The sequence below is a fragment of the Hibiscus syriacus genome, unplaced genomic scaffold (assembly GCF_006381635.1).
Source record: "Hibiscus syriacus cultivar Baekdansim isolate YM2019G1 unplaced genomic scaffold, ASM638163v2 tig00001818_pilon, whole genome shotgun sequence".
In the NCBI taxonomy this organism is placed as follows: Eukaryota; Viridiplantae; Streptophyta; class Magnoliopsida; order Malvales; family Malvaceae; genus Hibiscus; species Hibiscus syriacus.
Genome location: NW_024061892.1, coordinates 951376 through 968213, shown reverse-complemented (window position 1 = coordinate 968213; position 16838 = coordinate 951376). Strand labels below are relative to the sequence as shown.

Here is a 16838-nt window from a genome sequence, read left to right as displayed (position 1 = left end):
GTAAGATATACTCGTATGCTATCTCCTCCTTTCTTGAGAGATTGAAGCTTGTAATGTAAACTCATTACAGCAGTGGCAGAACGGTTAGCAAAGAATTGTAACACTTTGTTCCATACCTGGGCTGATGTTTCAGCACAACAAACTGAGGGAGTACGTAAGGATTAACCGTTGATAACAACTAAGAAGCTAAAGCACTATCTTAGGCCAAGAACTCCTCATATTCTTCATTGAGAATTGCAACACCCTCTTCACCAACAACCGTTTCTGGAGGAGGCAACATCGTTCTAGTCAGCATTCGCTCAAGACGATGGCTTCTCATAGTAAGTAACACTTGTTGCTTCCAAAGGAGAAAGTTCATTTCATCAAGAATCACATTCACCCTTTTGTTGGTGAAGACTTTGGTATTTCCTAAAGAAAACTCCATTGAAGCAACTGTTGAAGTAGCACTTTGATCCATGAAGAGAACGAACAACGAAAGTAGACCTTTTCCTTATGGAGGAAACCCTAGGATACAACAGCGAATGACACCATGTTGACAGAAAGTAAAGAGACTAAGCTACAACACAAAATGAGAAGAATGCTTTCTATCTCATTGCTTAATATTTCCCTTTACACAACGTTATATAGACAATGTTCATATGGTTATACTTAGCTGCTAACAACCCTAACCAACTAACAACCTAACTGCACCAGTCCACGTGAGCTATAACTGCAGCTTTCTGCTTACTTCAACAACTTGACAAAATTTCAAGTCAAGTCCGAGTTTTAAAATAAGACTTGTAAACTTAAATTTTTTTACTTGACTCGACTCGATCCAACGCTGACCCCTCAGTTAAAGGACTTCAATAATGTGTATTAAATTAATAATTCCCGAGCACTGGCTCATCTTACATTTGTCTAAAATTAGTTAACAATACGAGATTGAACATATATAAATATATATTTAAAAATTATGCAAGGGTTAAAATATGTTACAAAATTACTAGTCTCGACCAATCTAAATCCACTCTGTCCTAGTGAATGCAGTAGTTATTCAGACCAAAAAGGGTAGAAAAAGAATGTAGTATATTTTAAGAAAGACTTTATAAAGAACGATTATAAATGATACGGCACAATTATTAACCTCTATTTTCCATGGCAGCTGGAACATTAATTCGATGCTGAGTTCTTTTGTTATTTTTACTGCTCTCCCCGTGGTTTCAATTACTCTGATTTCTAGTATATTATTGGAAACGGATTTCCATATAAAACTGACATATAATTTTAGCTACGAGTTTATAAAATTTTAAATAATCAGTAAAAATAGATTATCGATAAAAATTATATAATAATTTAATTTTTTTAGAGGATGATTATTCTGTTCGCCCACCACCCTCGTTCCATTCCCGTACACGTCTCTATCTCCATCTCTAGCTACCATCCTCAGCCTTCTTAAACGTGGATAACTTATTGGGTAAGCTGCTAACTGAACTATAATGGCGTTTCTAATAGACTTCTGCTGACCCAATTCCGATTTGGGGAATTAACAAACGAAAAATCAATTAGAAAATTAGAGAGTAAGATTATGAAGTTTAAAGTTATTAAAAGAAACATTGACAAAAGATTGCAATTTGACCCCAATTCGTCCCTTTAATCTCTTTCCGACGTGCAAAAGCTTTGTTCAAGTGTCGTAATAAATATTGATTTGAAAAATTATAAACAAACTCAGTTGGTGGGAGTTGAGTGATGGAAATGTGACTCGAGCAAATTCACATGTCCAACTCACTTGTTCTCCACCTCCTTTATAAAGTCTTTCATCTCATTTCCCCATCTAACAAAGCCTAACCTTTTTTCCAATCTCAACCTTTGCTTTTTGTTTGTCTTTCATGGAGATGTTCTCTTTCTTGTTCTTCTTTCCGATCTTAGTTCTTTGTCTGAAGATTTGGAAGTGGGCTACCGACAGAGAGACCAAGAATGTTACATTTTGGACTACCAATGTTACAAGCCGACAGATGATAGAATGGTCGGGACTGAGTTCTGTGGTGAAGTGATAAAAAGGAACAAGAACCTTGGGCTCAACGAGTACAAGTTCCTGTTGAAAGCCATTGTCAGCTCCGGCATCGGGGAACAAACCTACGCCCCGATAATCATGTTCTCGGGCCGAGAAGAGTCCCCGACGCTGGCCGATGGAATCCTCGAAATGGAAGAGTTTTTTCATGACAGCATCGGCAAGATCTTGTCGAGGACAGGCGTTTCGGCTCAAGAAATTGATCTCTTAGTCGTCAACGTCTCCATGCTATCGGCCGTTCCTTGTTTGTCCTCTCGAATCGTCAACCTTTACAAAATGAGGGACGGCGTCAAGTGTTTTAACTTGACGGGAATGGAGTGCAGTGCGAGTTTGATCTCTCTCGATATCGTTTGCAATGTGTTCAAATCGTACAAGAACAAGTACGCCTTGTTGGCGACATCGGAGTCTGAGTCCAAATTGGTACGCCGGAAAAGACAGATCGATGATTCTCGCGAATTGTCTGTTTCGATCCGGCGGGTGCACCATACTTTTGAAGAACAACAAATCCCTGAAACACCGAGCCATGTCCAAATTAAAATGCTTGGTGAGAACACATCATGGAGCAAGAGACGAGTCCTACAATTGTTGCATCCAAACCGAAGACGAAAAAGGAAGGGTTGGATTTCACCTTGGGAAGAACCTCCCAAAAGCTGCCACTCGTTCTTTCGTCGACAATTTGCGGGTCATTTCCCCCAAGATCCTGCCGGTTCGGGAACTAGCCAAATTCATGGTGGTGTCCCTAGTTAAGAAAATAACCGCCGTGGTTCAACCAAGGGAACCACGGCTCAAGGACCTATGAAATCCGGGGTTAACTTCAAGACCGGAGTGGACCATTTCTGCATACAAACAGGAGGGAAAGCAGTGATCGACTATGTTGCACGGAGACGTCAGAGGAAGGGCGTTTCATGTACCCAAAACGTCCCTGGCACGGTGCTAGGGTACGATCGAACGATAAAGGACATTTCGGTGCTCGCTGGGATGTTTTGGGGACGGTCTTCCTCTGCCGTCCCCGTGCAACAGAGGTGAACTGCACCTTCCCGTTCAACCCGAACCAAGACAACACGGGCGGAAAGCTAACGATAAACGCCTACTACGGCGAATCCTAGAGAAAATAAGAGAAATTTGTAGCTCTACAAGAACCACCCGTCTCTTACAACGAATCGAAATTCCGGCCGCCGTACCAATGTGATTATCTTCACTGCGGATCATCTTTGTACGGTAATCTAAGCGTCGGTAGAATCCGAGAATGGATGGCTTACCACGCTTGGTTCTTCGGACCCAGATAGCATTTCGTGTTCCACGACGCCGGCGGGGTGTCCCTGGAGGTTATGGAGGTGTTGGAACCGTGGGTCCGAGCCGGGAGGGCCACGGTTCAGGATATAAGGGACCAAGCCCAGTACGATGGGTATTGGGTAATATTATAACCAATTTCTGGTGGTGAACGATTGTTTACAGTACAATTACGGTATAAACGTGCAGAGAAGATGAGCACTTGCAAGTTGCAACGTATTGATCAAATATCCGAATCTTTTCCAGGTTATTGAAGCTGAAGCTCAACCTAGCGATCTATGTACATGTCGTTTAGGCACACATACAACCCTAAGCTGATATGTCTTTATGCATTTTCAGTTACTGTAACAATTGAATCATATGTCTAATCATCTTTAAAACTGATGCAGCAGGGGGATCCGAGACAGATGATGCTGAACTGTCAGATTGCACCTTGATGGAACTGAGATACCATGAATTGGCAGATCAGTGCAAAGGCGGGAATTGATTGTGACATGTTTCTCATTGGGGTCGTTTTGAGTATGTTTCAGTCTTTTGGCTATAACTTTGGCTACATGTATCAGAATCGCGTATAAGACCCCAATCCAGAAAGCTCTTTTCGACGCGCACGCTCTCCACATGAGCTATGCTCCATGTGGCCTTTTTTTCAACCTCAAATTCTGCCGTTTTCCCCTCCGAATCATTAGATTGAGATATTTTTTACAATTTATGGTAATATTTCGATTGTCAATTAGGAAGTCAATTTAATTCCGATTTAGGCCGGATTTTTGGAGATTGCTTATTTTATTTTGAATTTCATTTAGAGTGATTTCGGGATTTTGCTATTTTGGCAAAATTCGAATAAAGACGATTTTTGGCTATAACAGTCCGGCTTGTGGACTGATTTTGGGCATTGTTTGATTTTATAATATTTTATTAAACCCTAGAGACTTTTTTCTCTGGTTTTTTTTAGACGAATTTTCTCTTGTGAATCATCTGTTGGAGCGCCTGCAGGATAATTATTATTCTGTATGGCGTCAAAAACTGTGAAGTTGGAATATATGATAAATGGAATTTTGATGCCTGGATCTAAGCTACTTATATTTCCTTGTTGTCTGTATGGACTATTTTGATATTTGTGAAGTAGGAATATATGATAATCTGGTCTTCATGTTATTGCAGGCATTGGTTCTATCTTGTCAAGCAGCATGGCAAGCTCTCCATCAATGTCACTCATTTCCACATTGGCTACTTGTGCTCTCCCAGTTAAAACATTTACACATGTTGAGCTTGAGAAAGCGACAAACAATTTCAGTTCTATTAGAAGATTTCACTCCAAAGGTCTCAGATTTTGGTTTAGCAAGGGAAGCAACTGAAGGATCCCAGCACATTTTCGCCCGAGTCATGGGAACTTTTGGGTAAATTTTTACATCTATTTATAATTTTAAAATTATTTTATATGCCGTTATCTTGCCATCCCGTACCCTGTAATTTTAGAAATTATTGTTTTCTATCCTCGTATCCGTCCCCGTATCCGTATCAGTGCAACATAGGTGATCGATGGGATCGGGTTTAGCCTCGATCTCACCGAGTACGACCTCGAACCGGCACGGATGACGCTGCATCGGTTTGGGAACACATCAGCGAGCAGCCTTTGGTATGTTTTAGCATACATGGAGGCCAAGAAGAGGTTGAAGAAAGGGGAGAAAGTGTTGATGATAAGCTTTGGGGCTGGGTTTAAATGCAGCAGCTGTGTGTGGGAGATTGAGAGGGATTTAGGGGATGGGAATACTTGGAAAGATGAGATTGAAAAATACCCACCAAAAACTTTGGTTAATCCTTACATGGAGAAGTATGGGTGGATCCAGGATGAAGATATAAGCACCTTCAAAATCCCAGAAGACTAAACTCTTCAAAGGTACCAAAAAGCAATAACATTGAAAGAAAATAGGATGCCATTTTTCTAACCTTAATCTCTTTAGATTTATGTATTTGACTCTTGAATTCAATTTATGGTATATTATTAAGTTCTTAGATTGTTAAATCCCAAGGTGGATTCGTAACCAATAAGGCGGGTTGCTTCTAATGATTTGAAAAGTACGACTTATCCTGTGTTCGAATTCATCTCTTCTTCCTCTTCTTTTTCAATTATTTCGTTCTTCTTTTTATGTTGGATTTTGAAGAAAATAGAAAAGAATAATGCATTTATCAATTTTCTATCTCTTAATTTGCATAAATAGAATTTATCAAACGGTCTTAGTGATAAAAGGAAATATAAATGTTCTTAAAAATCTTACGTTTGAGTTGTTATATTTGTAGGGTGTGTGAGTGTTATTAGTTACTTAAGAAAATTCTAAGTAGTATTATCTTGTAATTTTATCAGTTTATTGAAAAAACATTATGTAAATATATTACTTGAGAATTTTTTTATAGTGTCTAAATTAAACCTTATTTTCAAACTTTAAATCGAAAATAGATTTATTTGAATTTTCGACTGTTAAAATGTTAATAAAATATATCAATTTAGAATTTAAATTAACTATTACTTTTTTTTAAAAATATTATATATGCTAAATTAGAAAAACAAAATGCATGGACTATCTGTGTAATTAAAAGAAAAGGATTTATCCCTTCAAGGTCTGTCCCATACACATGCTGAAGCTTTTGACTGTTTGTTTGATCCTAAACATTTAAGATCCTCCACTGGGAAGAGGGTCTACTATGAATGATAATTAGTAATTAGAGATCAGCAATTGATCGAGTTCGCTCAAAATATTTTTAATTTGTCGGGTATATAAATTTTATTTAAATTTTTGTAGGTTAAGTTTTTAAATTTATGTTTAATTTTAAATGTTACAATATTAATCGATTTTAATTTAAACAATTTTTTATAATTATACATGATATACATCTTCACATTTTTTTAGTATGATATGCATAGATCGTAATTGTAAATTATTCAAATTTTATTTCAAAAATTTTAAATCAAATTAAGTGAGATATAATTAAAAAATTATTTTTTAAGTCGAGTGAAATTTTAATCACCACATTACATCAAAAAGTAGAATACTTGTAACAAACAAATAAAAGCATAATACTGCATCTCTTGATTTCTTCTTATTATTCAATTAATTCATCCCAGACAAGAATTAATGTACTAATTAATGAAAGATAATTTAAGTCTGTTCATAATTATACTTCGAATTAATTATAATGTCTGATTAGTCTCTTAATTCTTACTCAACACTTGACAATTAAGATTGTCCTAACAGTAGAATTGCCAGTCCAGTTAAATATAAAGCCCTTTATAAATTTGTGGGAAGTTTTTTTTTTCGATTAAATTATTTGTACGACTTTAAGACGCTTTATTAGTTATTTAGGCATTTAAGTAAGTCTTCACTGTGTCATTGTAAAAAGCTTAAGCTCAGAAAGTGCTGATCAAAGCCTCTAACATTGAACAATACGTGAAAGTGTAAACATAGTCGGAGCTTTCAAGTCACTAAGACAACAAAACACAAAGAAGCTAAGAAATTAGGAAACAAGCGACAAGAGATGAATAGAATGAATTATTATTCTGAAAAAAAATAATAAATAAAAATAAGGTTATAGTTGAATTCTATTACAACTAATGACTTATATCAAATTACATGGACGATTGAGATTGAGTCTTATCCTAGTAAGATCCTTATTTTATCTTATCTAAATAATTTGAATTCAAATCAAACATTATATGTTTGAAAACCCTAAATCCTAGCAAACTCTCTACCATGAAAAAAAAACCCTAGCCATAACCTTCACCCATGAGGCCCGAATACCCTTGAAACCCATTATCCTCTATTTTGATTCAAAAAGAAAGAAGCTACTTATTATTACTAAAGCTGTCATAAATAAAACAACTTAAATAATAAATAAGATTTACGTACAATTGGTTTATAATTCTTAAATGTTTTCAAAGGTCACTTTGACTATCAATATATCTAACATGATGTCATGATCTCGAAGAAAAATATGGGGAGTTACACTATCAACAATCATGGAGTGAAATATCTTGAATGGATATCTCAATTAGAGATAATAACGGACCGAGTCGGTTCAAATTTTTTTATTCTAAACTCAAATTTGATTTTACTTAAATTTTCTTTAAAAAAATATTATCAATCTGTTGAAGTCAGATTAAAACCTGTTAGTCCGGATTACAAAGAAATTGCCATCCCTAATCTTTGTGCATTAATGATTTTCATGGAAGCATTACTAAAGCCAAGATATTAGATGGCCTTTGGTGCTTAAAGAATGCTTCACCACAAGGTCTAATTGAGACAACATATATTTATTGCTAGAACTGAAAATGTCATTAACCAACTTTAGATTAAAGCGACCCTCCAAGCAGCCCATTTAATGCTCTATTCTTAAAATGTTTATAAAATTCATTTAAGCAAAGCTCTAAATTAATTTACTTCACGAGTACTTTATATCAATGATGAACGAAAACTTTAATTCATGAAAAAATATTATAGTCAATGAGTGTTGTCAAAGGTGGTTGGGATTCAAGAATTTGAGAATGTAAATCTCAATTGGGTCTTAGGTATGTCCTGGCCTACTAGGGGAGCCATCCTGACCTAAACTTTTTGTAACAAAAAAAAGAAAAAGTACTATACACTTTTGCCATGTATCTACTAAGGAAGAATTGAAGAGCCCTAGCAGAAACGTTTAATAAAAAATATCCAGATATATATATTTTTAAAAAATGATAAATCTTTACATTTATATTGGATGCATTCATAATAAATCAAAATGATACTATTAAAAGAATAAAAATATTTATTTCATTTTAATAAAACTAATATTATAATATCATTATCTATATAAGTATGTGCAACAAATATAATCCTCCTGTGGCCAATTAGTCAGAAATAAAAGTATGACAGCAAATGCCAGACAACACCAGAACTCTTAATGAGAGCATTAAATCATTTTGGTCCGGGAACTACCTTTTACCCTTAAATGCACCAATGATAATGCATGAAAATGGTCAATCCAAGCCACCCATTCCTCCATATTTCTGCACTGCACTTCGGCCATTACGGGCCTTCATTGGACGTCAAAAAAGTGATTTAAATTACGGTTATCAGCACGTTTTCGATTATGTTATTTATTGCTATTGTGATTATAATAAGTGTGATTGTGGCAATAGCAGTTGTTATACCTTTATCGTTATATAACGATTACTATTTTGATAACAAATCGTTATTTAAATCCTTACATGAAAGATTATATTATTAAAATTATGTGCATGAAATAATTAAATTAAATTCTATTTAAATTCAAAGTTTATTTTACAAGTCACGAAACTCTTGCTGCTACTTTGATTGGAAAGTAAAATTTGCAGTTAGAGATGAAACGAAGATATCCGTTTCTTTTACAATGCCAACGATAAAAGTGACGAAATGAGAGTGAGTTTATGGTTTTACTATAATTTCATGACAGTGCAGAAACAAAAACGACAACAAGCTGAGCTATTCACGTGACAATCTGTGCAAGCTTCGTATGTTGTCTTTGTATATAAATATAACATCTCCAATCTGACGCGGACGTAAATCCAACAAGAAATATCATATTTATTTAATGGAACATAATTGTTCTAAATTAGATTCGAGGTAATTTCGGTGGCTCGATATATATTTTAGATATTTTATTGTATTTTTTATTAAAAATTTGTTTCCGTCCCTCTAACGTTAAATCTGTGGTCCGTCCATGCTTGTTTTCATGATAAAAAATATAAAGACTATAATTAATACCAAAATATTAATATTCATAAGAACTATAAAACGTTCATATAAAAACCGGGTTTCCATGATATATAATAAATCAAAATAAGATCAATATAAAATTTTAGAGTTACAAATCAAATACAAATGAGGAGCTTATGAACCATTTTGATTTGCTAGCTTGTGAACAGAAACATCTAAACGTTGAGATTCACAATTCCAATAACACACTACTAATCTACTATACTTTATTAAATTCTTAAACATAAGTATGCAAGTAGTACAATCAGGAGCAGTGGTTCTAAATATGTTTCATTAACCATAAGTATAATATGCATATAGTCAATCAATTACGAGTATTTACGAGTATGCACGAACTAACTTACCTTGATGATAAAAGAAATTATTGTTATTCTTAAATGTCACGGGTTTGAGCACCAACCACAAACAAAGTGATTGAACATTTATTACCAAATGTTGAGAGTATTGAGAATATATACTGCTTTATAATCACCTTAAGCTTAATCAAAAAACTGAGTTATACATTAATGCTCTCATGTATGTTCTAGTCATTCTTAGGACTTATCATAATATCATATCAATATCAATGAATTATTTAATTTCATTTAACATCATATAAAAATTAATCATAATCATTATTTAGACAAAATATTGATTATTAATTTTTCATCCATCAACGATAGATAAGTAACTTATATTTATGAATAGTAATTTTTTATTAAATATCAAAGGAAATCGTTAATAAACACACATTTGAAAACAATTTTTTCCTAAAAGTAGGAAAGTAAAAAAAACGATAAGCATAAGCATATGGTGTTTCAGTAAAGTCCTGAATTTTTATTTACAAACTTAGAACAATACCCAAGTAAATATAAGTTATTTTTAAATTTTATCTACCAATGTACAAGTAAATATCATAATTTTCTTATTTAGAAAATATTCTTACATGTATCCAAATATATGTTACATAAAAAACATGTATATAATAAATTTAACATTTGGAACGGTTATTCTCAGATCTCTTACTCTATGTTTAGCTTGGGTAATCCAGAGAATGATTAATAAAATCATGAAAGTCCATCCATTTAATATGTGAATACGTTCATTGGACTAGCACGAATAATAATTTTGTTAGAAACGAACCAAGACGATAAAACAAAATAAAATAAAATATTTTAATAACAATTAAGAAATATAAAAATCCGATTTAGACGGAACAACCAATTGGAAACGAGTTGAGGCCTGCAACTATGCAGTTTCCTTAAGACATATTTTCGGTCACTCCTATAGTGCTTGAGATCGTTGGTCGTCTTTCTCCCAGGATACAACAACAAGATGATCAGATATAGTTACACTGCTGCAGAGATTACGAACTATTTCTTGTCTTCGTCTATCATCGAAAAAATTAGAAAAAAAACTTTTAAATTGATTTTGAGTTGTTTTAATTGTGTTTACCTTGTAGGTATACATGAAATATATAGAGTTTCTCATGGGAGAAGAATTGGAAAAATATATTCTGAAAAATAAGGTCATTAATGAGTATCCGAATAAATTTGACAGTAATCAAGTAATAGAATATATATGTGAATTGATGCATCATATTAATATTCAAATTAAAAGAAATCATATAATATCTTTTTTAATTCAAAATGATATGTCACATTTAAGAAAAATATTTAACTCATAGTAGGTAAAATATCTGCAAGCCCTTAGAGGGCACTGATTAGTTTGGATATTCGCATCACTCATGTCTTACAAGTATACCCCTAACCTCGATAGATTTGGCAGGCTTAGATTTACACCCCTTACCTATGCGAACAAGGAACATTTTCAAACCAAGTCATTTAATGATTAACAAGTGGGTTGATGTACATAAACCATTCCCATGCTTGTTATCCCACCAATGTGGGATACAAGTTTTATCATTTTGCTTACACAACACAATTTATATATACCATACTTTGAGCATCAATTTCTCATTCATCAGTCAACTATTTTGAGCATATGAGATGCCATTGTAAAGATCTCATAGAGTAGAATATGAATCAATAAATTCATCATTTGAATCTTTATCTTTACCCTTAGAAAATATGTCTCAAAGTTTTCAATTTATTATAACCTTTCCTACAATCCCCCACATGAATAAAATTGATGATTTTATCAAAAATATTTTGACTCGATGTGGTGATAGACTTACAAAAGATAGTTGCTTAGGATTGGTAGGTGTTCTCATTTGAACCTTCTCTTGTGACAATATATTTACTTTACTAGCTAACTAGTAGACGTGATGTCCTTGAACTATTCTTTCTTTGTGTAAACGGTGATATACTTCACACAACTACCCTTATGACAAGAATTTTAGTTCTCATAGGTATGCCCTTAAAGCCATGAACATCACTTGACTCTACTAGAGTTTGAAAGAACTATACTCGATAGTCTCCTTGAAGTGGCCCCACTTCACTCTTACATAGGTGACTTATTTTTCCCTGCTCACCTAAGAACACAATGGTCATTAAAAGATTTGCTTAGCCTATACCAATTTGATCATTGTTTACATCATAAGAAGGAACTTGGGATGAAAGACTCTCATATTGACTGTATACGATTTATGTAATTAGGTTGTCCCTTTGAACCTAGATATAGGGATCTCCTAGCAACAAGGTTAGATTTCCCTTCACATAACACCTTTAATTTTCTAAATATCTTTGGTCTCATTCATTTAGATGTTTTCTAAGCTTAATCTCGATTTTAACCCTTCAGTTAGTGGATCCATTGTATTATCATTTTCTCTTATGACATCAATAAAAATAACTCCATTTGAGATCAATTCTCTAATGGTATTGTGTCGATGATGTATACATCTCGACTTATCATTATACATAAAGTTCTATGCTCTACCAATTTTGTTTGAATATTGTAGGCACAAACTTTGGCCATTCAAGAATATCGTCCAACAAAGTTTAAATCCATTCAACTTATTCTTCAGACTTTTCTAGAGTTACAAACTCAGATTCCATTATGAATCTAGTTATAAATGTTTTCATGAGGATTTCTATGACACAACTTCTCTTCCCAATATGAAACATATTCACTTGTGTCTTTGATATCTTAAATAGAAAATATCTTACTAGCATCGAAGTATCCTTCTTAGACCACATGATCTTTGGAATAATACAATCCATAATCTTGAGCATATCTGCGATATCTTAATTCTCTCACAATTGCTTTTGAGAAGTTTGAAATTGAATTACTTGTGAGTATGCTTAAACTACTCACAGTGAAAGCAATAACTAGTCTAATTCATTTAGACATTTGAGAACCATTACATATTCCATTTGGTTGATGTTTTAACCTTTATTTTTGGACAAATGTTGACCCGTACTCATTAAAGTTCTAGCTATGCTGGAAACTTCCTTGAAAAACCTTTTTTGTCCATGTAGTGTGACATCATCAATACGAGATCCTAAGAGAGATATTAGATTTTGGATATCCAAAGTCATATTAATCAACCCCATATTTTCCATGTCAAAATTTGAATTTAACATATCTTTGACACATTTTACCATTTCATTGTTACTTATAATAATGTGTATGTTAACAAGATAGGACACTTATAATTTTGACATACACACATTTTTCACACTTCGTTGTCATCATTATAATATCTTTGGTCCAACTCTTGTTGAACATCTAGACTTATCTTTACTGAAGCATTATTTGATTCTAGTGTTATGTTTTATGAATCTTAGGATTCTTCGATTCATACAAAAGATATCGATATGTCTTGCTATAATCTATATAGCTAATGAAAATATAATCTACATTTTGGGGCTTATTTTTGTTTCCTTTGATAATGAAATCTTTATCTTTACAAGGCACCCCCACATTTTTAAGTAATTTGTTGAATCATGCTTCGTATTTTGATATACAAAAAAATAATATTTTAAAAGAAATTTTAAGAATATTTTTGAATCGTTTTTCAAGTTTATATTCGATTAAATCATTCAACTATTGAAATTCTTTTCAAGGTCAAAAACTCAATTCTTACTCCATCGTTTTTCAAGTTTATATTCGATTAAATCATTCAACTATTGAAATTCTTTTCAAGGTCAAAAACTCAATTCTTACTCCTTACTCTTTTGAAAAATCAAAGTCATATATTAGAAATAATTTTCAAACAATTTTACAAAGGGTTTCAAACTTTAATCGAGTCAAAAATTGATATTAAACTTTGTAGTATCGATACTACAAGAACAAAATCGATATTGTTCATGCAATATCGATACTCTGTATAGGAGTATCGATATTCCCTTTGTGGTTTTGACAAAAACCGATTCTGGTATACTATTTTCGTACTGATACTCTCAGAGTATCGTTACCAGTACCGATAGTCACATAAGAGTACCGATATTCCTCTCTCACCAACGGCTAGATTTTTGTAATTATTGCAGGTAATATCGATACTTCAAGCCCGAGTACCGATACTCAAGGCGTCTGGGCAGTATTTATTGCGGGAAATTTCATCCCAACGGCTCTATTAACTCCCACAGCAACCCAAATGGCTAGAATTGAATGAGATAATATAAAAACAAGATTTCAAGCCATATGTGAAGACAAGAAACCAAAAAGAAAGCCAAAGCAATCAAATTGACCCAAAATCAAAGTCAACATTCTTCAATATTCGTTTTCCTTTAAAAGAACACTTTTGTACTCATTTGTATTATTTGTTGAGAGTTCTTATTTGTTCTTGAATTGTGCAAACACATTCCTAGCGAGGTTTTCTAAGTTTGTAAATTTTTAATTTTCTCTTTGAGAGAGTGTTCTCAAGAATTTAGGGTATAATTCTTGAGGGAGTTGTAAGGTTACACCTTGTCCTCAAAGGTTGATACAAAATAGTGAATTTGTAAAAATCCTTAGCGTGGATAGCTAAGGTAGTGATGTAGACTTTGGTTTAGAAAGTCGAACTACTCTAAAATTCTTGTTTCAATTTCCTATTTTTCTTTTGAGATTCCACCAAATTTATTAATTGCCAATTTACCCCCTCTTGGCTATTTCATCCTCTTGATTGACTCAACATAATTGAAGAAAGATTTTCTACATCTCCATAACTCATATGGTGTCTTGTCCTTTTTCCTTTTTGGAGAACCTTACTTAAAAGGTATTTGGATGAAAAACAACTTCTACTCACATGTTCTGTGATAACCCAGAACTTCTTAGCATTGTGCTCATCATTTTCCTTTAAGATTTAATTCTTCCTCTTTGCTACTTTATTTAATTTAGGAGAGTATGATGATGTCACTTTATGAATAATATCATGTTGTGTACACTATTGACCAATTAATATTTCAATTTATTCACCACCATAATCGGTTCTTACCATGTTAATATTTTTATTAAGTTGGTTTTCAATTTGAGTTTATAGATAATAAGTTTCAGTTTTACTCTTTAGCAAATATATATAAATACTTTTTGTTATCACCAATGAAGGTAATAAAATATTTATTCATTATTGTTTGTAAATGTAGATCAAATAAACCCATTAAAACAACAAGAATTAAATTCCCAAAATAAATTTAATTTAATATCTCACTTTATAAATATATCAAAATTTTCAAGAAATAAATGCAATGATTTATGCTTAATTCCTAAGAAAAATAAATTTAATTATTTATTTCATTTTTTTCTTTCAAAGTGGAATCATACTTGATATTCAAGAAAATGAATTCAATGATAATTGTTTTTACAAATCAAAGCGTATAAGATTCTTAGGAAAATAAATTCAAAGATTTATTTTCTTTTACAAAATATAATCATTTAATATTCTTAAGAAAAATAAATTTAAAAATAAATTCCTTTTAAAAGATAGAATCATCCATGATTTTAAAGAAAATAAATTCAATGATTTATTTCCCTTACAAAGTTACAATCAACGAAAGATTCTAATGATGAATTAAATCCAGTGATTTATTTCCCCTTTTTAAATTTATATATTTTGTTAAGCAATGAGATTAGTATCACTAAAACCCAAAATAAATATATCAGGGCAACTTGATTTTGTTTAACAAACAAACATCAAAAGGAATTAATCCTTTAATTTTAGCAACTCAATAATCAAAAGTAACTAATCTTTTTATTTTAATTTTCACAATCCAAGAATCTAAAGATTTGGATTAAACTCTGAATTCGTTTGTATCTACAAAATTTCTTAAAAGAAATTACTTGTACAATAATAAAATTTATGGTGTTTCTAAAACACAATCAATCATTATTATAACATTTAATAATAATTATAAATATCAATGATATTCTTTATTCATGCCATGTTTAATATTCTATATTCAAAGGCCAAAAGTTATAATGTAATAATATCATAGCAATAATATCATGAAAAATATCATGATTAATGCTTACATGCACTTTTATGTGCCAAATCTTACCATAATGATATTATCAAATAATACCATAACATAGAAAAAATCACATTGATTCTATAACTGCCCTACTTTTGTAGGCAGCAATCACATATAGAAGAAAATTCATAGACAAAGCATCACATTTATTATTTATTTTCAATTTTGTTACCAAACAGAATCAACATTCTGAAACAAGATCAGTAACCATCGTTACTTTAACGACAATTTCTATTAAAAAGATTTGTCCATTTTAAGATTAAGAAAACCCGTTATAGCGGTAGGATAAATCCAAAATATGGATTTATTTGTTTATCACGATTTCCCTAAAATTTTTCAATCATCTCGAATTTACATAAAGGTGGAAGATAAAAATTGACTTAAGAAAAAACTTTAATAAAAAAGTTGAACCAGTAAAATAATAATGATAATATTCAAACATTATCATAATTGAATCAAATTAAAAAGAAATAATTGATACCAAAGAACTCAAGTTTCATAAACTTGGGGCAATTCAAACCATAGTGTGAAGCCACCTTCACCGCACACGCCCAAACAAATTGCAAATAAGGGCAAAACCTTATGAGCCAACAAAAGCATATTTGCATATGAATGGCGTTCTCCCAACTTGTTCCAAGGCAAGAGCTCGCAGCAATGTATAAAAACAAACGTTAATTGAACATAAAATCATATGTAGATATTCAACATAATCGTATGCAATATCAATCGCAATTACATTTTTTTTCCAATTATAAATATAAAAATACAAGATGTTAAAATAAAATAAAGTATTTTATTAGATAATCAAAAAGAACAATTCATAAATATAACAATTCGATTTAGACAGAACAACCGAGTAGAAACTAGGTGAGGTCTGCATCTGTCAAGTTTTCTTAAGATAGATTTTTAGCTACTCCAACGGGTTTTGAAATCGTTGGTCTTCTATCTCTCAGGATACAACAATGAAATGATCAACTACAGTTGCATTGGTGCAGAGATTACAAACTATTTCTTGTCTTTTTCTATCATTGAAAAAACTAGAGAAAAACTTTTGAACTGATTTTATGTTGTTTTAATTGTGTTTAACCGAGTAGGTTTACACGGTATTTATAGTTTTTTTCATAGGAGAAGAATTGGAAAATTGTATTATGAAAAGTAAGTTCATTAATAAGTCTCCGAATAAATTCGACAATAATAAATTAATATTGTATTTATTAGAATATATTCATGAACTACAAGATATAACATATTAATATTCTAATTAAAGGAAATCATATAATATTTTTTAGAATATTAAAAAGATATGTAATATTTAAGGAAATATTT

The 16838-nt window shown here is 32.1% G+C and overlaps 1 pseudogene; it reads left to right on the top strand.

The window, feature by feature from the left end:
• The first annotated feature begins 1850 nt into the window (after nt 1-1850).
• Nucleotides 1851-5248, top strand: LOC120134971 (annotated as a pseudogene).
• The last annotated feature ends 11590 nt before the right edge of the window (nt 5249-16838 follow it).